At 41.0% G+C, this 21,912-nt stretch overlaps 1 long non-coding RNA gene across 1 annotated transcript; it reads right to left on the bottom strand.

The window, feature by feature from the left end:
- Window positions 1-4,360: 4,360 nt before the first annotated feature.
- Window positions 4,361-8,089, bottom strand: LOC135573306 (uncharacterized). The gene is made up of 2 exons (XR_010464648.1): window positions 5,290-8,089; window positions 4,361-5,078 (listed from the first exon to the last, which is right to left on the bottom strand). It is a non-coding gene; the product is annotated as an uncharacterized LOC135573306 (long non-coding RNA).
- Between the last annotated feature and the right edge of the window lie 13,823 nt (window positions 8,090-21,912).

Genomic DNA, 21,912 nt, shown 5'->3' with positions numbered 1-21,912 from the left:
GCACCTTGGGGGGTTCTGTCACGCCCTGGTCGAAGTATTGTGTGTTTTTCTTTATGTTTTGGTCAGGCCAGGGTGTGACATGGGTTTTTGTATGTGATGTGTAGCTTAGTGGGATTGTAGCTTAGTGGGGTGTTCTGGGAGAGTCTATGGCTGTCTGAAGTGGTTCTCAATCAGAGGCAGGTGTTTACCGTTGTCTCTGATTGGGAACCATATTTAGGCAGCCATATTCTTTGGTTGTATTGTGGGTGATTGTCCTTAGTGGCCTGATGTCCGTGTTAGATGTTAGTTGACACAAGTATAGGCTGTTTTCGGTTTTCGTTACATTTATTGTTTTTTGTAGTGTTTGCATTGATTCGTGTTTACGTGTGTTTTTTCTATTAAACATGGATCGCAATCTACACGCTGCAGTTTGGTCCAACTCTCCTTCACCACACCTAGAAAGCCGTTACAATCAGGCATAGAAAATTGAATGGAAAGAATAGTCTCAACGGCTTTGCTGCACCATGTCTTAACACAAGTTCTAATCAGCATTAGTGTAAAAAAAAATAGTCATAAATCAACCAATGAAATATTGTAGCTCCCATAACACCAAAAATTGACTGAACCCATCCAAATGGATTCCAATCACCACTGAGCTTTTTCACTACAATAGTAAAGTTACCCTCACCCTGGGGTATGAATGTACAGCAATGGTCACCTAATCATTTGGCACACTCTTATGCGAACATTCTGTCCCCGTATGTACTTAGCCTCCGGCTACAAATACATTTTGCACAATAAATCATTAGTCACTACTGCTAGTCCATGTACATAGTTGTAAACATACTAAAACATGCTCAAGTCGATTGTACTGTATCGTCCAGAAAGCCATATGTATTGATGCACTTTAACATTGCAATTCTGATAACATGGTAAAATAAACCCCTACTATCAATGTTATACAACCCAAATATTGAATGACAGTCTTCAGTGCTCCATGTTGAGTCTATCACTCAAATTCAAGACCCTCAACTTAGCTCACACCAATACAGTTAGAATGTAAATTTACAAACGGTGTCATATATAGACAGTTGGTACAACTCATAACCAGTATGAACTTTTTATCATTACTGCCCCCGTTTATCCCTATCTTATTACAGTGTCGTGAATGGCATGTTAATGACAGATCGGTATCTCAATGCATTCTTCAAAATTACTATACATTTTGCAGTGTGCAGACCTCCACAATCAACTTGATACCCCAAATAAACAATTACAGATAAGCATTGACTGTATGTCATATGATTACTTTTACCAATTATTCTTAAGACAAATGTCAAAAAGAATGACAACACATTCTGTTGACCTCATCCCAGAGTCACAGAGTCAGGAAGTTAGAGTACTAATCTTTAGGGTGTAATCTCAATCATCCAGCAGACCCAATCTGGTGAGATTTGTATCGAAACAAAACAAACAATGTAACAATACACTCCTTCATATATAACTCGATACACTTCTATATATCACTCGAGGTGTGTAAACTTAAATCCCAAAACTTCAAAAGGACTAGTTATTCCTCCATTTTGACACTACTCACAACGTAAATAATGTGTAAAAAAAAAAACTACTGCATATCTGTACACAAATCTGTACAATCTGTACATCTGTACTACTGTACATTTCTCATCACAATATTTCACATGTTCAATTAAAATTCATTGTGTGATACATCTTCTCTAACATGCTAACTACACCGCTCTCATCGTGTGCGCGAGCTTTGCAAAATAAATGTAGACATACATGTTATTCAATCATTGCACCCACACTGCTTGCTCGCGCCAACGAGTGTCTGCATTGCCAAGGGCTAAAATAGAAGTCAGTTCTATTTGTGACACTGATCGCACTGCAAGTCCTGCCAATTCAAAATGTTGGCGCCATCAGCTCAATATTCATCAGCTCAATATTCAATACTAAACCATTCACTTTAGATACTTGCCACTGTTCCACGTAATGGAAACTGATTATCGTTTTAAATGACATTACCTTCCTGCTCAAATTCACTGGTGTTACCTAAAATACAAAACCGAACAACAATAATCAGAAACTGTCAAAGAACGTTTCCAATTGAACTATTCAGAACTCAGTTTCAAATGTCCCACTGCGTCCCTTACAGCCTGATATAGCCCAGCGAGCACGACTTGCTTTCACCCGCGGACTAAAACATGCCATTATTAGAGTCTATCCAAAAACCACTAATAACTAATAACATATTTCCATTCACAGTATTAGAAGGCATTGTTTTCATTTCAGTCTACCCAAAGAATATTACTCTATTTTTAATACCAACCTCGATAGGATATAAGTTTAACATGTAATGCCCCAAATCCACAAAATACATCAGCCAATTCCTAAGGGAAAATATACATTTCAATGGGAGTTAAAATAGTTCACAATACTTGAGCCTCTTTCTGCCCACAACTTCAATTCAGTCAGTAACATAGACCCAATGCTATTGAAATTACCAGTAAATCCCGCAAATAAACCAATTATAATGGTTTGTATTCTTAACATCTGCCACATAATGACACAATTACAAGAAAATAGCCATAAAGTGTTTCCTTGCAAAGATTTCACATGCGCAAAGGGGATTTAGCAGTCAACGAGTTGAATCGACATTCATTGATTTGGAAACAGATCTGGCAAGGTCAATAAAAGCAGATTATATTGTCCCTTGTGACATAATGAAATTCCTTCAATACATCACATTTGCTCCACAATGATTTTTAATTTGATGGAAACTTTTTTATTTTTTTAACATCATTACAGGTTATGTCTACATGTGTTAATTCTCCCTAACTCTTACTGCGGAAAAGTATTATAATTTCAAGCCGTATGGGATATTTTATTTAAATGTATTACCCGGGCGGAGAAAATCCCATAAGCGTTTATAGTTTCATTGGTTAGGGTAAGTGAATTCCCCAAACTTTCTGTCTTAAATTCAGCAAATATGGCCCCTACACTCACTTTTCAAATGACCAACGGCCCCACACACTACACTCAGTATCTTTCCACTACCCCACGCATATACGTGTTGATAACAGGTTTCAAACCTGCCATCAAAACATAGTGGTTCCTTCTTTAAAAGTTGTGAGCTTACACCGCGGGACTTAGAGGTACCCAGCGTCATGGCTTCATTGCTCCAGACCACCACAAGGGTGAGTTAGAGCACTCATTAAGCATTTGGGTCCCAAGGTTTTTATATGACCAATCATATTGAGTGGTTCCAATGACGAATTTGACGCGAGCCACCCGTCCCTGGTGACTTTCTTCTGCATAGATGGCTGACAAAACATTACGGGGGATGCAAATGTAAGTAGTTATAATGTCATAACGAGTCAAGCTACAAATGTACAATTGAGAGGAATATGTTAGTTAATGTAGAGACAAATGATTGCATATTTGTTTGGCATAAAGTTCATTTACAAAAATTGCTATTTAGCAAGTTAGCTGACTAGCTAACATTAGCCAGCTAGCTAGCTGGTGTAATGACTTGAGTATGATATTGTAATTTGTGTTGTTTAGTGTTTTAGGGACTCCTGAGAGAACCAGCAAACCAGGCTGCCGTCTTGGGAAACAGTGGATGTAAAGAATCTAGCTAGCTAAAGCATTTACTGCAAATCGATTGTACAATTGTGCAAGCTTGCCTTGCCATGCAATGCAGCTGAAGTAACATAGCTAGTTAACTACTTACTTAACTACTTACTTACTTGTAGTGGAGGATAAAAATAGTATAGCTGTGTACCTAGCCACAGTATGTAGCCGATCTGTGTATGGACCCAAAAATGTTAGCTTCTGAATTAATATTCATACCAATCAATGAACCTCAGCTATCATAGTTGTTTTATCAACTTCAAGTCTGAATTGCATTAATGAAACCTATGGATTGAGTGGAATATAATAACTTTAATGTGCCAAGGATGCCCATCCTATATACATGTACTGCAGTTATTACCACACATGAGATCCCCACATTGTAGCCGGTAGATTGAATCATCACTGATCATGTACTCTTCCTTGGCAAATAACGGTGTGGTTCAAGTATGAATCTCTGTGAGACATTATTTTTCAGTCATATCCAATACCAGGTGTATCAAACTCCATTATTTGAATGATGCTGTGTCTGCATGTATGTATTACAATTATACACTTCAACAGTGTTTACCACTCCTGCTCCTGGGACATCAATGATTATACATTGTAACTATGCAATAGACAAGAAACATTATTGAAGTAATGGCTGATTTGTAATTCGTATACACAGAAAAAAACCTATGCATATCTAACTCCCATTTCAATGAGATACTTAATTTCAACCAGTGGAGAATGTGAAACGCTTTATTGAAAGAAGTTCATTATCCAAGTGTTATAAACACATAATACTTGCATTATAATTATGATAATTGTAATTATTAAATTATAAATACAAGTTCAATCTGTACTTTAATGCACATATGGTGTGCATTATAAAACGAGGAAGAAAGACAAGGTGGGGTGAGGGGTGTAGAAGACAGAAAGGGAAAGAGGTAAGAACAGAGGCTAACAGCATATGATTAATGAATTACAGTGCTACCCTAATGTTCTCTCAGTTCATCACAATTAGAGTGTCTCTAGCGGTGTCTCCTAACCAGCCTTGGGCCCCCAGTTCAAATCAAATCAAATCAAATTTATTTATATAGCCCTTCGTACATCAGCTGATATCTCAAAGTGCTGTACAGAAACCCAGCCTAAAACCCCAAACAGCAAACAATGCAGGTGTAAAAGCACGGTGGCTAGGAAAAACTCCCTAGAAAGGCCAAAACCTAGGAAGAAACCTAGAGAGGAACCAGGCTATGTGGGGTGGCCAGTCCTCTTCTGGCTGTGCCGGGTAGAGATTATAACAGAACATGACCAAGATGTTCAAATGTTCATAAATGACCAGCATGGTCGAATAATAATAAGGCAGAACAGTTGAAACTGGAGCAGCAGCACAGTTGGCCCAAAGGTTATCTTAAGAGCGGGTGAGGTGGCGAGGTGGCTTCCTCTCTCACATCAAAACTTACCTGCAGACGAGAGACAGATGGATAGAGAGAGAGCATGATTAAGCCTTGCTTCTTTTATTCTAACACGGTCAGTCATCATAATCATCAGGAGGTGAAATGCAAAACTGAACTTGGATCATTAACTCTGGGACTACTACATCTCTATCTGTATTTCAATGCAAAGCATCTCTTTAATAATACTTCCTGTTGACCCGACCAAGTGACCTCTCACCTATGATCATGCTCTGCCCTCTGTGTCAGCCAGTTCAGATGTTGGAGGGGTTCACCAACATAGCTGATATAACCTAGAGGATTTTAGGGAGAAGGGGGAGAGGGATGAAGTGAAGGAGATAGACTGTTATTGTGTGTGTGTGGTCTCACCTGGTGTCCACACTAAGTGGCTACAGAGTACTTTATGCTGGAAAACAGGCACATGAGGACAAACAATAGAAGATAATGTCATTATTAGACATAAATACCACTTGAAGCTTGATGATGATGTCACGCTCTGGTCTTAGTATTTTGTGTTTTCTTTATTATTTTGTTCAGGCCAGGGTGTGACATGGGTTATTTTTGTGGTGTGTTTTGTCTTGGGGTTTTTGTAGGGTATGGGATTGTGGTATAGTAGAGTTGTCTAGGTAAGTCTATGGTTGCCTAGAGTGGTTCTCAATCAGAGGCAGGTGTTTATCGTTGTCTCTGATTGGGAACTAATTTGAATCAGCTGTATAGTGCTAAGGAAACTAAAATGTGCACAGGTTTTTGAAGCATTCCGATATGCGACAGCTGGTGAGGTGTCAGGTTCACCTCTGTACTTAAAGGGCGATTATTCAAACTCTCTGTGAAATGCTGTAGATCTGCCCGCAGACGAGGTAGGAACACATATCCCACACAGAAGAGGTGGATATAATTCGACAGGTCAAGGTATCCTTCTTCCTCCAAACTGTGTATGTGAGACAGGTTCCATGTACAACAAGACGGGCAGAAAGGATGAGAAAGAACACAGAGCAGTTTAATTACCTCTGGTTATGGATACTTTTGCCAGCAATAAAGCTTTTCACGGCCTGTTCCTCAGACAGTGAACATCTGGCAATATCTATATTACCGACCCCTTGATCAGCTCGCACTCTGAAAATAAAGAAAATGGCTTATTTTTTGTAGATATGAAAACTAACAGATATGACCGTTCAATCTAAAGCAGCAGAATTCATTTTCAGGAGACGTCAATACAGCACAGAAAGCTGAGCACCACACTGGTATTGTGGTTGTTCATTAGGTGATGGTAAATATGCAATATGTATACAAAATAATATAAATACTTACCTGTTGTATCTTGAAAGAAAAGCAGTGGAATTAAAAGTGACATGTTTAACCTATTAATAACCTGCTTCATTATTTATGCATTGCCAGATGATGAAGAACAACTCCAATTTCATACATCATTGAAAATTTGTCTACGAATAAGTAAGAATATAAAATGTAAATAAATTCTTAGATTTGATGGAGACATTATACATCTTAGTACCTTATCAATTTATGATTTGTATCAATGTGGGCGAGAGACAGGGGAGCAGGAACAGAGTACTTTTGCCGAGCAATGCAACAAAGCTGGATCATTCTGGCAATGATACCTGCACTATCACACGCTGCAAAGACTCCCTAACCCTTCGCCATTGTACACAATGGCCCATTGCTCTGAGACTTCCTTTGACCATTCTAAAGCCCGCATGGGGCATCTTTGCCTTAATGGCCCTGACTTTCTGGTCTAACTCTTCATCTGACATATCAGAATAGCATTCCCTGACAGACATATGACAGACATATTGTTTTCTTTCATCCTTCTGTAAAAAAAGCTAACTGTTACACTGTCAAGAAATATGATTATATATCGACGATGAAACAAATAGGACATGGCCTGCTTATGAAAGAAAGTTAGAATAATTCAACTAATTCAAGTACACGTGTTTGTAGCTAAACGCTTTTGGTTAGCTTGAGAATAATAATTGTATGATTTATCCTTCTACGGTACATACAGTAGTGCCCAAAAGTTTTGAGAATGACACAAATATTACATTTCACAAAGTCTGCTGCCTCAGTTTGTATGATGGCAATTTGCATATACTCCAGAATGTTATGAAGAGTGATTGCAATTGCAATTAATTGCAAAGTCCCTCTTTGCCATGCAAATAAACTGAATCTCCCCAAAAATATTTCCACTGCATTTCAGCCCTGCCACAAAAAGACCAGCTGACATCATGTCAGAGATTCTCTCGTTAACACAGGTGTGAGTGTTGACGAGGACAAGGCTGGAGATCACTCTGTCATGCTGATTGAGTTCAAATAACAGACTGGAGGGTGGTGCTTGGAATCATTGTTCTTCCTCTGCCAAACATGGTTACCTGCAAGGAAACACGTCCCGTCATCATTGCTTTGCACAAAAAGGGCTTCACAGGCAAGGATATTGCTGCCAGTAAGATTGCACCTAAATCAACCATTTATCGGATCATCAAGAACTTCAAGGAGAGTGGTTCAATTGTTGTGAAGAAGGCTTCAGGGCGCCCAAGAAAGTGCAGCAAGCGCCAGGACCATCTCCTAAAGTTGATTCAGCTGCGGGATCGGGGCACCACCAGTACAGAGCTTGCTCAGGAACGGCAGCAGGTAGGTGTGAATACATCTGCACACACAGTGAGGTGAAGACTATTGGAGGATTGCCTGGTGTCAAGAAGGGCAGCAAAAAAGCAACTTCTCTCCAGGAAAAAACATCAGGGACAGACTGATATTCTACAAAAGTTACAGGGATTGGACTGCTGAGGACTGGGGTAAAGTCATTTTCTCTGATGAATCCCCTTTCCAATTGTTTGGGGCATCCAGAAAAAAGCTTGTCCGGAGAAGACAAGGTGAGCGCTACCATCAGTCCTGTGTCATGCCAACAGTAAAGCATGCTGATGACCATTCATGTGTGGGGTTGCATCTCAACCAAGGGAGTGGGCTCACTCACATTTTGCCTAAGAACAGAGCCATGAATAAAGAATGGTACCAACACATCCTCTGAGAGCAACTCCTCCCAACCATCCAGGAACAGTTTGGTGACGAACAATGCCTTTGTCAGCATGATGGAGCACCTTGCCATAAGGCAAAAGTGATAACTAAGTGGCTCGGGGAACAAAATATCTATATTTTGGGACCATGGCCAGGAAACTCCCCAGACCTTTATCCCATTGAGAACTTGTGGTCAATCCTCAAGAGGCGGGTGGACAAACAAAACCCCATAAATTCTGACAAACTCCAAGCATTGATTATGCAGGAATGGGCTGCCATCAGTCAGGATGTGACCCAGAAGTTAATTGACAGCATGCCAGGGCGGATTGCAGAGGTCTTAAAAAGAAGGGTCAACAGTGCAAATATTGACACTTTGCATCAACTTCATGTAATTGTCAATAATGCCTTTGACACTTGCTTGTAATTATACTTCAGTATTCCATAGTAACATCTGACAAAAATATCTAAAGACACTGAAGCAGCAAACTTTGTAGAAATTCATATTTGTGTCATTCTCAAAACCTTTGGCCACGACTGTATGTATGTAATATAGTAGAATGTTATGAACTGACACTGTATTGTGCCATCTAAAAGTTGAACGGAAGAATGCCCAGTGCTGCTTACCTGAGATGCCATCACACACTCCTTCTTCATAGGTGTCCGCAAAATGACTTCCTTTATGTCGGAAAGAAGGGCTGCACAGTATTGGTTGTAGCCAAACTGACACTCAAAAAATGGCCAAAATGGAGGGTGGTTGATAGCGAAATTTAATTGGAGCTTTGTTTTCAAGTAAAAAATTTGTTCAAAATATTTTTTGACGTTTTGTGCTCTATTACAAAATGTTTGATTGTTGATTGCAAATATTTTTTTTTACTTTGAAGCCTCGTTTTTGCTTTCAGAACAATTCTTTTTGATTGAAAATAAAAACGTTTTGCTCTCGACAAAAAGACATCCATTTGATGCAAGTTGTTGGAGGGGGGCTAAAAGCTGAACAATAAACTATTCAACCTTTACTAAAGAATAGTCTAATACCCGAGCTAGGTGTGAAAACCCCCTGTCCGATCACAGACCAGATTTGCCCTAACGACCAAGGGGGAGTGAGAGCACCGATTATGCTTTTGGGTCCCAATGCACTACTGTGTCTCTAACTGACAATGAATGGGCAATATAAACCGTGCACGGCTTCAAATGAAACAAGCAAGGAGCAGGTTTCGAACCCTCAATATTCTTGCCCGAAGTCCAATGCGCTATCGACTGTGCACCAAAAGCATGCTCAAGCCGCAGAGTCGATAGAGCGTGTCCTCGCGGTACATTGCTACTCAATGTAATAAAGTAACGACTTTTCAAATAAGTTACCTCACAATTTGTTAGCAATTTGTTAGCTACGCTGTCCTTACGAACCGCATAACATATCATTACAGCAATATGTACTGGTATGTTAGCTATCTACCTAACGTTAGAAGCTATACATCAAACTTAACAGTATATTAGGCTATCAACCCAACGTTAAAGACTTGATTATTCCCGTCACTCTTAGCTTAGCTAAATAATAAATTTACGAGCGCTCAACACCCATTGAATATGGCCGTTGTCAGCAAACGTTGTCAAGAAAGCATAATTAAATAGTTTAACAGCACAGTTAGTCACCAACGCTCAGGTTAACACGAAAAATGGTTAGAGTGGTCTCATTTGTGTCTGGATGTAGCTAGAAAGCTAGCCAATGTTAGCTTGGGTGCTTGACTGCCGTTGTAAGACCAGAACACTCAAATAAACCCCACAACGTGAGAGCATCATCATTCCACCTCTGCTAGCTAGCTACATGCCAATAATTTGTTTAGCATAGCAACATGGCATTCATATAATGAATAACTGGGTCAAAACAGGATAATAGAATTAACGACCAGCCTGTTTGGTTAGAAACTTCAGAACCTCCGAACTAAAAACTGACTTTCTGGTGGAAGGATGAAATAAAACTAATTTACTCATTCAAATACATTTTCTTTATGAAAACATGTTAATTCTTTTTAAAACAGCAACTGTTTTACAAAAGCAGTAAGGCCCTCAAACCCGGGAATTCTTGTGTTGAATTATCCTTCCTCCTAAGGGCAGTTTTATCACACAATAATCCTTGGCTTTTCATGCCTTATTGCCCTAAAACTCTACTCTACACCTCGAAGCCAAGTTCCACTGTTTTTTATAAGGTAGAACCGAAAACAAGCAGGCTCTGGGCCTCACAGGTTAAGAGTTGAATACCCCTGCCTTACTGCTTAAAGGAATATTCCACCAAAGAAGTTTTGGTATTTGTTTCATCAGTCAATTTTTGATATAGTCCCAAAATGTTTCACATGTTAGCAAGATGGTGCCGACAGATAGGGCAAGTCTGCTTCTAGCTCCCAAGCAACTTTGCGGAATTTTGGCCAGAAACAAAGACCTTTCTTCATTACTTGTTCTCAGAAATTAAGGCTATTCCATGTGAGAAATTGCCAAGAAACTGAAGTCTGTTTCTACCTGGTGCACAACTGAGCAAGAGGACAAGTACAGCTGGCTGGTGTGTTTAAGGACATATTCAATCAATCCCTATCCGAGTCTGTTGTTCCCACATGCTTCAAGAGGGCCACCATTGTTCCTGTTCCCAAGAAAGCTACGGTAACTGAGCTAAACGACTATCGCCCCATAGCACTCACTTCCGTCATCATGAAGTGCTTTGAGAAACTAGTCAAGGATCATATCACCTCCACCCTGCCTGACACCCTAGACCCAGTTCAATTTGCTTACCGCCCCAATAGTTCCACGAACGACGCAATTGCAATCACACTACACACTGCCCTAACCCATCTGGACAAGAAGAAAACCTATGTAAGAATGCTGTTCATAAATTACAGCTCAGCATTTAATGCCATAGTACCCTCAAAACTCGTCATTAATCTCGAGATCCTGGGTCCCGACCTTGTCCTGTGCTACTGGGTCCTGGACTTTGTCGGGCTGCCCCCAGGTGGTGAGTGTAGGCAACAACATCTCCACCCCGCTAATCCTCAGTACTGTGGCCCCACAAGGGTGCGTTCTCAGCCCTCACCATGTTCACCCATGATTGCATGGCCACGCACGCCTCCAACTCAATCATCAAGTTTGCAGATGACAACAGTAGTAGACCCAATTACCAACAATGACGAGACAGCCTACAGGGAGGAGGTGAGGGCCCTCGGAGTGTTGTGCCCGTTAAAGAACCTCTCACTCAATGTCAACAAAACAAAGGAGCTGATCGTGTTTTTCAGGAAACAGCAGCGGGAGCACACCCTTATTCATATCAACGAGACCGCAATGGAGCAGGTGGAAAGCTTCAAGTTCCTCGGCGTACACATCACTGACAATCTGAAATGGTCCACCCACAAAGACAGTGTGGTGAAGAAGACGCAACAGCGACTCTTCAACCGCAGGAGGCTGAAGACATTTGGCTTGGCACCTAAAACCCTCAAACTTTTACAGATTCACAATTGAGAGCATCCTGTTAGGCTGTATCACCGCCTGGTGATTGCAACAGCACCGCCCGCAACTGCAGGGCTCTCAAGAGGGTGGTATGGTCTGCCCAACACATCCCCGGTGCAAGCTACCTGCCCTCCCGGACACCTACAGCATCCGATGTCACAGGAAGGCCAAAAAGATCATCAAGGACAACAACCGCCCACGCCACTGCCTCTTCACCCCACTGTCATGCAGAAGGTGAGGTCAGTACATCAAAGCTGGGACCGAGAGACTAAAAAACTATCTCAAGGCCATCAGTATGTTAAAATGTCCATCACGAGGTGGCTTCCACCCAGTTACGTAACCCAGCTGCCCCATATACTATACATAGACTTGAAATCATTGGCCACCTTAATAATGAAACACCAGTCACTTTAATAATGTTTACATATTTTTGCTTTACTCATCTCATATGTATAAACTGTATACTATTCTACTGTATTTTAGTCTATGCCATGCCAACATTGCCATGCCAACCATGCTGTCGCGCCCTGACCTTAGATATCCTTTAAATTCTCTATTTGGTAGGTCAGGGTGTGACTAGGGTGGGAAATCTATGTTTATATGTCTTTGTTGACCGAGTATGGTTCCCAATCAGAGGCAGCTGTCTATCGTTGTCCCTGATTGGGGATCATACTTAGGCAACCCTTCTTCTGTTGTGGGATCTTGTCTTTGGTTGTTGCATGTGTTAGCACTCCTAGCTTTACGTTGGTTGAGTTGTTTATTGTTTTTGGTGGAACATTTATAATTAAAAGAAAATGTACACCTACAATGCTTGCACCTTGGTCTTCATTTAATGACGGACATCCAAATATATATATATATATATATATTCCTTAATTCCATTATTTTCCCTTTGGGTTGTTTGTATTGTTGTGAATTCTTAGAATTTACTGCACTGTTGGAGCTAGAAACACAAGAATTTCACTACACCCGCAATAACATCTGCTAAACATGTGTATGTGACAAATACAATTCAAATGGTATTTTATTTGAAATACAGCCGGTATGATGCTGCATTTCTGTATTTTGAAGGTTATATATTTTGAAAACGATGCAAAGTGTCACTTAATTGTTGTTCCATTATTATGTGGTATGAAAGTGATGAAATGTGGAATTGTTTTTCAGAACAATTTGAAACCAGAAGTCCTGCCACTCGCGCTGTCAGCGTATTTCAACTGTGAGAGTGTATTGAAGTATTTTGGAACCCTAATGTGGAGTGTGCCAATTTAAATTTAAATCATTTACACAAACTAGACTAAACTTCACTTGCATAATCCTTGTGGTATTGAGAGATAAACATGGTAATGCTTTCACTGCACATCAATGAAGACAGTTCCTACATGATAGAGTGCCCGCTTTTTTATCCAACTGATCTTGTGTCCTTTGTTATCCTGTGGACATTGCTGTTCGCAGGTATATTTTTATGTTGTCTTTTTTGCTCATCTTTATCGAGGGTGACAATAATTATGGATCTGACCGTAAAGTTTTCACATAGGATTTACGGTTAAAAGGGCACAGGGAGAGACCCAGATGCAGACACGGGGGGCAGATGGTTCGAGTCTCTGATATTTATCATAATCTAAAGGGCAGGCAAAATATCATAAACATGTCCAGGAGGTACAGAGTGGCAGGCAGGCTCGAGTTTAGGGCAGGCAGTATGTCAGGCAGGCGGGTTCAGAGTCAAGGCAGGCAAGGGTCAAAACCGGGAGGACTAGCAAAGAGAGATAAGAAAAAGTAGGAGCACGGAAAAACACACTGGTTTACTTGACAAGACGAACTGGCAACAGACAGGGAACACCTGAATAAATACACAGGGACGAATGGGGGAAATGGGTGACACCTGGACGTGGGTGGAGGCAATCACAAAGACAGGTGTGACAACGGTATGTTGCCTGTAAATTGGGCAATGTTTCTATGACCGCCTTTCAAACAGGCCCATTTCTTCCACGTTATTGCCGACATAAGCATTTCACATCTCCCATGAATATGCAGGCACCGGTGACGAGAGAATGGGAGTAGGTTTTAGCCTGGGTTTCTGTACAGCACTTTGAGATATCAGATAATGTACGAAGGGCTATATAAATAAATTTGATTTGATTTGAGTAGGACTCTGCAGATGTTGGTTTTAGTAAATCCATAGAATACCCTCACTCAGCTTTGTTACGGACCAGGCGTTGGGTGTATCTTCATCATGATAGTCTACAGATAGAGAATACTAACAATATACAGTGAATTCGGAAAGTATTTAGACCCCTTGACTTTTTCCACATTTTGTTACATTATAGCCGTATTGTAAAATTGATTAAATAAAAAAAAAATCCATATCATTCTACAGTACACACAATACCCCTATAATGACAAAGCGAGAAAAGTTTGTTTTGTTTTGTTATTTACAAAAGTATTCAGACCCTTTGCTTTGAGACTCGAAATTGAGCTCAGGTGCGTCCTGTTTCCATTAATCATCCTTGAAAATTTTCTAAAGCTTGATTGGAGTCCACCCGTGGTAAATTCAAATAATTGGACATGATTTAGAAAGAAACACACCTGTGCCGGGGCATAGATCTGGGGAAGCGTACCAAAACATTTCTGCAAGCATTGAAGGTCCCCAAGAACACAGTGGCCTCCATCATTCATACATGAAAGAAGTTTGGAAGCACCTAGACTCTTCCTACAGCTGGCCGGCCCGGGCAAACTGAGCAATCGGGGGAGAAGAGCCTTGGTCAGGAAGGTGACCAAGAACCCGATGTTCACTCTGACAGAGCTCCAGAGTTTCTCTGTGGAGATGGGAGAGTCTTCCAGAAGTACAACCATCTCTGCAGAACTCCACCAATCAGGTCAAATAGAAGCCACTCCTCAGTAAAAAGCACATCACAGCCCCCTTCGAGTTTGCCAAAAGGCAGCTAAAGACTCTCAGACCATGAGAAATGAGTAAAATGATCAGAGTGAGGTGTTCTCTCATTTGTGTCTGGAAGTAGATAGCAAGCTAGCCAACAATAGCCAGTTAGCTTGGGTGCTCGACTGCCATTGTGAGGTCAGAACGCTCGGATCCACCCTACTCCTCGGAGTGTAATGCTCTGAATTTACGAACTGACAAAGGTCTGAATGTACGTATTTCCAGAGCGCACTCTGAGCACACTCAGACACTCCAGAGTGAATTTACGAACACACCCTAAGTCAGATCTGTTTGTTCAGTCAGGGATACCATTTACCATGTTACGGTTGATGTGCCTTGGCCGTACTGGACTGGTGATTGTGGGATTTTAGCAAAAGTAAGTATGGTACTGTAGCAATTTTAAACATAGTGTTTTAGGCTCATCTAGACCTGCTCTCCTCCTCCCTTGGCATGCCCTCCCTCAGTGTTGCAATACATTGTTATTGTCCTTGTGGATATGTGAATAAAACTTGTAGGACAGCTGTACCGAGCTCCTGGAGCTGAAGATGACTTATGGAAATGATGCAGGCCTATGGAGATTATTGTGCCTTTCATGGAATACTGTTGCATCCTATTTTAGTCTCTTATTCCTATGCTTCACTCCTTGATGTAAAGAACCAATGTATTTTAGATTAGTCCAAAGGGCCTCACCTCGAGTATAAAAAAAGGTGGCATAGTATGGCTAGAGGAATTGTATATTTATGTGTAAATCCCTCACGTTACACAATTCATGCAAGCTTTTGGTCGGCAGTAGGTCAGCCTACTGAACGAGTAAAGAGCAAAATAATTAACTTACGCTACATAACACGCTAGCAAAATGTTCTGATCAGTGCTAATAGATGAGCCAACTAGACTAAAGATAATCATGAGCAGCACTCACCTCAACTTAGCTAACATTTCCCCAGTATATTTGCAACCAAATGGAGATTCGGTGAAAAGAAAAATCTGACATTGATAGAATTTTATCAAAAGGAGTCCCCACACTTGTCTCAAAGCAGGGTAATAGCGCTCTCTCCCAATCAAAACGGTGCTCTAACTCATCCTTGTGGTGGTCTGGAGCAATGAAGCCATGACGCTGGGTACCTCTAAGTCCCGCGGTGTAAGCTCACAACTTTTAAAGAAGGAACCACTATGTTTTGATGGCAGGTTTGAAACCTGTTATCAACATGTATATGCGTGGGGTAGTGGAAAGATACTGAGTGTAGTGTGTGGGGCCGTTGGTCATTTGAAAAGTGAGTGTAGGGGCCGTTGGTCATTTGAAAAGTGAGTGTAGGGGCCATATTGGCTGAATTTAAGACAGAAAGTTTGGGGAATTCACTTACCCTAACCAATGAAACTATCAACGCTTATGGGATTTTCTCCGCCCGGGTAATACATTTAAATAAAATAGTCCATACGGCTTGAAATTAGATTTTTTTTCCGCAGTAAGAGTTAGGGAGAATAAACACGGAATGTAGACAACCTGTAATGATGTAAAAAAAAAAAGTTTCCATCAAATTAAAAATCATTGCGGAGCAAATGTGATGTATTGAAGGAATTTCATTATGTCACAAGGGACAATATAATCTGCTTTTATTGACCTTGCCAGATCTGTTTCCAAATCAATGAATGTCGATTCAACTCGTTGACTGCTAAATCCTCTTTGCGCATGTGAAATCTTTGCAAGGAAACACTTTATGGCTATTTTTTTGTAATTGTGTCATTATTATGTGGCAGATGTTAAGACTACAAACCATTAGAATTGGGTTATTTGCGGGATTTACTGGTAATTTCAATAGCATTGGGTCTATTTTGCTGACTGAATTGAAGTTGTGGGCAGAAAGAGGATCAAGTATTGTGAACTATTTTAAATGAAGAATTGTTTACATGAAAGCACTCAATGGACATAATAAAGTGTCAAGAGAATGTAATGCTTTGAAGATTAGATAATTCCAGACCCCAGTTTGGCCTCTGTGGCAGCAGCTGAAAAATCACTGGTTGGGTACAATTTCCTGGCAAATTTGGCCTGCACGCTCTGAAAAGGGACGCAATATGTAAGAGGTAGGCATGTTCATCTTTCCCTTTCAAGACGATTAGATAAGATACAGAAAGAATACATTTTAGTTTGAAACGCTTTGTTCGGTTTGATTGGAGGACGAATCGGTGGATGCAGTACAATTCAATGCACTAACATTTGTTGCATAAACACATTCATTTTCCATTCTAAATTCAAACCTGCTGCTGTTGGAGCTCATGAGCTGGGCGTCTCTGAGCTGGATCTGTCTGACGTGTGTGTGTGTGTGTGTGTGTGTGTGTGTGTGTGTGTGTGTGTGTGTGTGTGTGTGTGTGTTAGTGTGTGTGTGTGGGTGTGTGCGCGCATGATGTATGTGGTACTGTATGTAGGCACCTGAGCTGAGTCATAAGGGAGCCTAATATCATGAAAGCCATTTTGGCATTTGAATGCTGAAGGTGCTGCAGAGATGTGCAAGATCAGCGTGCGAAGCTGGGCACAGTATGCAGTTTGACTAGGCTACTGATATTGCCTGGGGTTGTTTGGCATTTCAAATTACTTGTATATCAATGACTGTCAACACAGTTACAGTGGGGCAAAAAAGTATTTAGTCAGCCACCAATTGTGCAAGTTCTCCCACTTAAAAAGACGAGAGAGGCCTGTAATTTTCATCATAGGTACACTTCAACTATGACAGACAAAATTAGAAAGAAAAATCCAGAAAATCACATTGTAGGATTCTTTATGAATTTATTTGCAAATTATGGTGGAAAATAAGTATTTGGTCACCTACAAACAAGCAAGATTTCTGGCTCTCACAGACCTGTAACTTCTTCTTTAAGAGGCTCCTCTGTCCTCCACTCGTTACCTGTATTAATGGCACCTGTTTGAACTTGTTATCAGTATAAAAGACACCTGTCCACAACCTCAAACAGTCACACTCCAAACTCCACTATGGCCAAGACCAAAGAGCTGTCAAAGGACACCAGAAACAAAATTGTAGACCTGCACCAGGCTGGGAAGACTGAATCTGCAATAGGTAAGCAGCTTGGTTTGAAGAAATCAACTGTGGGAGCAATTATTAGGAAATGGAAGACATACAAGACCACTGATAAGCTCCCTCGATCTGGGACTCCACGCAAGATCTCAACCCGTGGGGTCAAAATGATCAAAAATCCCAGAACCACACGGGGGGACCTAGTGAATGACCTGCAGAGAGCTGGGACCAAAGTAACAAAGCCTACCATCAGTAACACACTACGCCGCCAGGGACTCAAATCCTGCAGTGCCAGACGTGTCCCCCTGCTTAAGCCAGTACATGTCCAGGCCCGTCTGAAGTTTGCCAGAGAGCATTTTGATGATCCAGAAGAAGATTGAGAGAATGTCATATGGTCAGATGAAACCAATATAGAACTTTTTGGTAAAAACTCAACTCGTCGTTTTTGAAGGACAAAGAATGCTGAGTTGCATCCAAAGAACACCATACCTACTGTGAAGCATGGGGGTGGAAACATCATGTTTTGGGGCTGTTTTCTGGAAAGGGACCAGGATGACTGATCCGTGTAAAGGAAAGAATGAATGGGGCCATGTATCGTGAGATTTTGAGTGAAAACCTCCTTCCATCAGCAAGGGCATTGAAGATGAAACGTGGCTGGGTCTTTCAGCATGACAATGATCCCAAACACACCACCCGGGCAACAAAGGAGTGGCTTCGTAAGAAGCATTTCAAGGTCCTGGAGTGGCCTAGCCAGTCTCCAGATCTCAACCCCATAGAAAATCTTTGGAGGGAGTTGAAAGTCTGTGTTGCCCAGCAACAAGCCCCAAAACATCACTGCTCTAGAGGGGATCTGCATGGAGGAATGGGCCAAAATACCAGCAACAGTGTGTGAAAACCGTGTGAAGACTTACAGAAAACGTTTGACCTCTGTCATTGCCAACAAAGGGTATATAACAAAGTATTGAGATAAACTTTTGTTATTGACCAAATACTTATTTTCCACCATAATTTGCAAATAAATTCATTAAAAATCCTACAATGTGATTTTCTGGAGAAAAAAAATCTAATTTTGTCTGTCATAGTTGAAGTGTACCTATGATGAAAATTACAGGCCTCTCTCATCTTTCTAATTTGGAGAACTTGCACAATTGGTGGCTGACTAAATACTTTTTAGCCCCACTGTACATTCAAGTCAACACTGAAGGAGCGGATGCATCAGTTGTCAGAAAAGATGAGAGGTATTTTTGCAAGGTAGAAAGAATGTAATATGAGCAGCAACAAAAAAACGGAACCAGCAATTTTTAATGTATGAATTTAATTTCTGACCAATGCATGCTACATTTGGATTGGTTTTGGGGTCAGCAGACAATGCACTGGTGTTATAAACATTTGAAATCGAGGATCGATGTGTATTGGTGAATTATTACATCCCTAGTGAGAGGCGTAAAAACTGGTCTCTTTGAGGACCCCCAGTCAAACCAAGAAAACACGGGGGTGCTCCAGTGAAAGTATTTGCTACCTACCTGCTTTCAACAGCAGCCTGACAGGAAACTCTGCTAAAAAAGTCAGATGAAGGTTCTGGAAAGACAAGGAGGAAGGTGGTGGGAAGACCAGGGTGATCAGATGGAATGGGTAGCAGCTTATTCGGGAACTGATGGACCGTATGCACTCAGCTGGTAAGATAAACTCAAAACTTGGTTTATGTTAGCTCTGTTAGAAATAATACAGTATATAAAGTATCTCTCACTTGTCGTCTAATGTTAATCATGCAATAATCCAGGAAAGTGTTAAATATTTTGATGACACCTTGTTAAAAGCTGGCCGAGCTAGCTGGCTAGCTATTTCTGACTTTCGAGACGCCTCTGCTCGGTTGGAAAATGTATGTAATGCTTTTGTATGCGGCGCGCTGTCCTCAGATAATCGCATGGTGTGCTTTCGCCGTAAAGCCTTTTTGAAATCTGACAAAGTGTCTGGATTAACAAGAAGTTACGCTTTTAAACAATGCAAGACACTTGTATTTTCGTGAATGTTTAATATTACGAATTTTGAATTTGGCGCTCTGCAATTTCACCAGATGTTGGCCAGGTGGGACGGTAGAGTGTACATGATTATTTATTTATAAAAAAAGACAAAACGAAAGTGAACAGTTCGGTCAGGTAAAAGAGACTAAACAGAAAATAACTACCCACAAACACAGGTGGTGTCACGCCCTGGTCTAAGTATTTTGTGTTTTCTTCATGTATTGGGTCAGGCCAGGGTGTGGCATAGAGTTTTTGTATTGTGGTGTGTTTTGTCTTGGGATTTTGGTGTGTATGTATAGTGGGATTGTAGCTTAGTGGGGTGTTCTAGGAGAGTCTATAGCTGTCTGAAGTGGTTCTCAATCAGAGGCAGGTGTTTACCGTTGTCTCTGATTGGGAACCATATTTAGGCAGCCATATTCTTTGGTTGTATTGTGGGTGATTGTCCTTAGTGTCCTGATGTCCGTGTTAGATGTTAGTTGACACAAGTATAGGCTGTTTTCGGTTTTCGTTACATTTATTGTTTTTTGTAGTGTTTGCATTGATTCGTGTTTACGTGTGTTTTTTCTATTAAACATGGATCGCAATCTACACGCTGCAGTTTGGTCCAACTCTCCTTCACCACACCTAGAAAGCCGTTACAGGTGGAAAAAAGTCTGCCTAAGTATGATTCCCAATCAGAGACAACGATAGACAGCTGCCTCTGATTGGGAACCACACTCGGCCAAAACAAAGAAATAGACAACATAGAATGCCCACCCCAAATCACACCCTGACCTAACCAAATAGAGAAATAAAACAACCTTCTAAGGTCAGGGTATGACACGCCCCAACAGTGTGTGTGTGTGTGCTGGAGGCAAGTGAAAGCTCGGGAGAGAGGGGTGAGTGTGGTGGAGGTACCTGTACCAGACAGGGGGAGACAGGCCAGGGCAGACGGTGAACAGATTGCCAGGTGGAATCCAAGCAGCAGTGCAGCAGGCAATGGGAGTATGTGTCACACCCACTTGGAAGAATCTTTTATTTCTAGAGGCAGATTTCTTGTAGAAAATGTCAGTGAATGGTCTTTGAACAGCAGGAGGGGGATTCAGAGGACGCTTCAAAGACTCCTGACACTTGTTGATCGAAAGCCCTTTTAGTTCACACCTCAGTGCTAATTGAATTTGTATCTGGTCTGTCCTTTCAAGCCTGGGAGCTCAGTTTCAGGTTGGATGGTGTCCTCAGGTCTCGGCTGTTTGTTTGCTAGAGCACCCTCCGTATAGCTTGAAAAAAGAAAACCTTGTAAGCAGTAATCTCTCCGGTTAAATATTTTCTTTTCTTCTTGTGCATTTTGCTCTTTGCCTCATGACTCCTGCATACTTTGTTGACTACAAACTTTCTTTACCCAACTGTGGGACAAACTGTTTGTTCCCACACTCGGGAATCTGACTCTCTTTTGAGAGTTACACTGACTTTTGGCCTCCCATCCTGTTCCAACTACCTCTCGCCGGCTTTTTGTTAATGTTATTCATGTGTTGCTGCCTTGTTACGTTCTTGTCTTTAGGTCTCTTGTTGTGATGTGTGTTTTGTCCTATATTTATATTGTATTTTTAATTTTTAATTCCAGGCCCCTGTCCCCGCAGGAGGCCTTTTGGTAGGCCGTCATTGTAAGTAAGAATTTGTTTTTTAAACTGACTTGCCTAGTTAAATAAAGGTTAAATTTAAAAAAATAAAAATAAAAATACACTTTTTAGTGACTGGATGTAGTGATACACCATCCAAAGATACAGACGTTTTACCTAACTCAGTTGCCGGAGTGGAAGGATATCGCTCAGGGATTTCACCATGAAGCCATTGGTGACTTTAAAACAGTTACAGAGTTTAATGGCTATGATAGGAGAAAACTGAGGACGGATCAACATTGTAGTTACACAATACTAACCTAATTGACAGCATGAAAAGAAGGTAGCCTGTACAGAATAGGAATAAGGGGTGCTGAGGAGTTCTCTGCTAATACAGGAGTAATAAAGGCCTAGTTGAACATTTTGTGAAAGAAAAATAATTCATATTATTTCATTTCTAATTTCGATTTATCAGGGGATGCTGTGGTGGGTTGAGCACCCATACTTCCCACAGCTCTGTATAAAGCAGCTTGAAGTGATACATTCTACTGTGTGCTCAACCCACCTCTGTTCTCTCTATCTGGCCTCTTCTGTCTCGTCTGTTGCCATCTCAGGTTCTTGTTTGTTACTGACTTTGTCTATCCTCTTCTGTTATGGCCTTTTCTGTTCTTCTGTTGTCTCTCTCCATCATATTATATTCTTCTGTTGTGGTCTGTGTCTTGTCTGGTGTGTCTTTCTCCATAACCTATTATTCTGTTGCTA

This window comes from Oncorhynchus nerka, linkage group LG9a (assembly GCF_034236695.1).
Source record: "Oncorhynchus nerka isolate Pitt River linkage group LG9a, Oner_Uvic_2.0, whole genome shotgun sequence".
Lineage (NCBI taxonomy): Eukaryota > Metazoa > Chordata > Actinopteri > Salmoniformes > Salmonidae > Oncorhynchus > Oncorhynchus nerka.
This window is presented reverse-complemented; position numbering and strand designations above follow the sequence as displayed.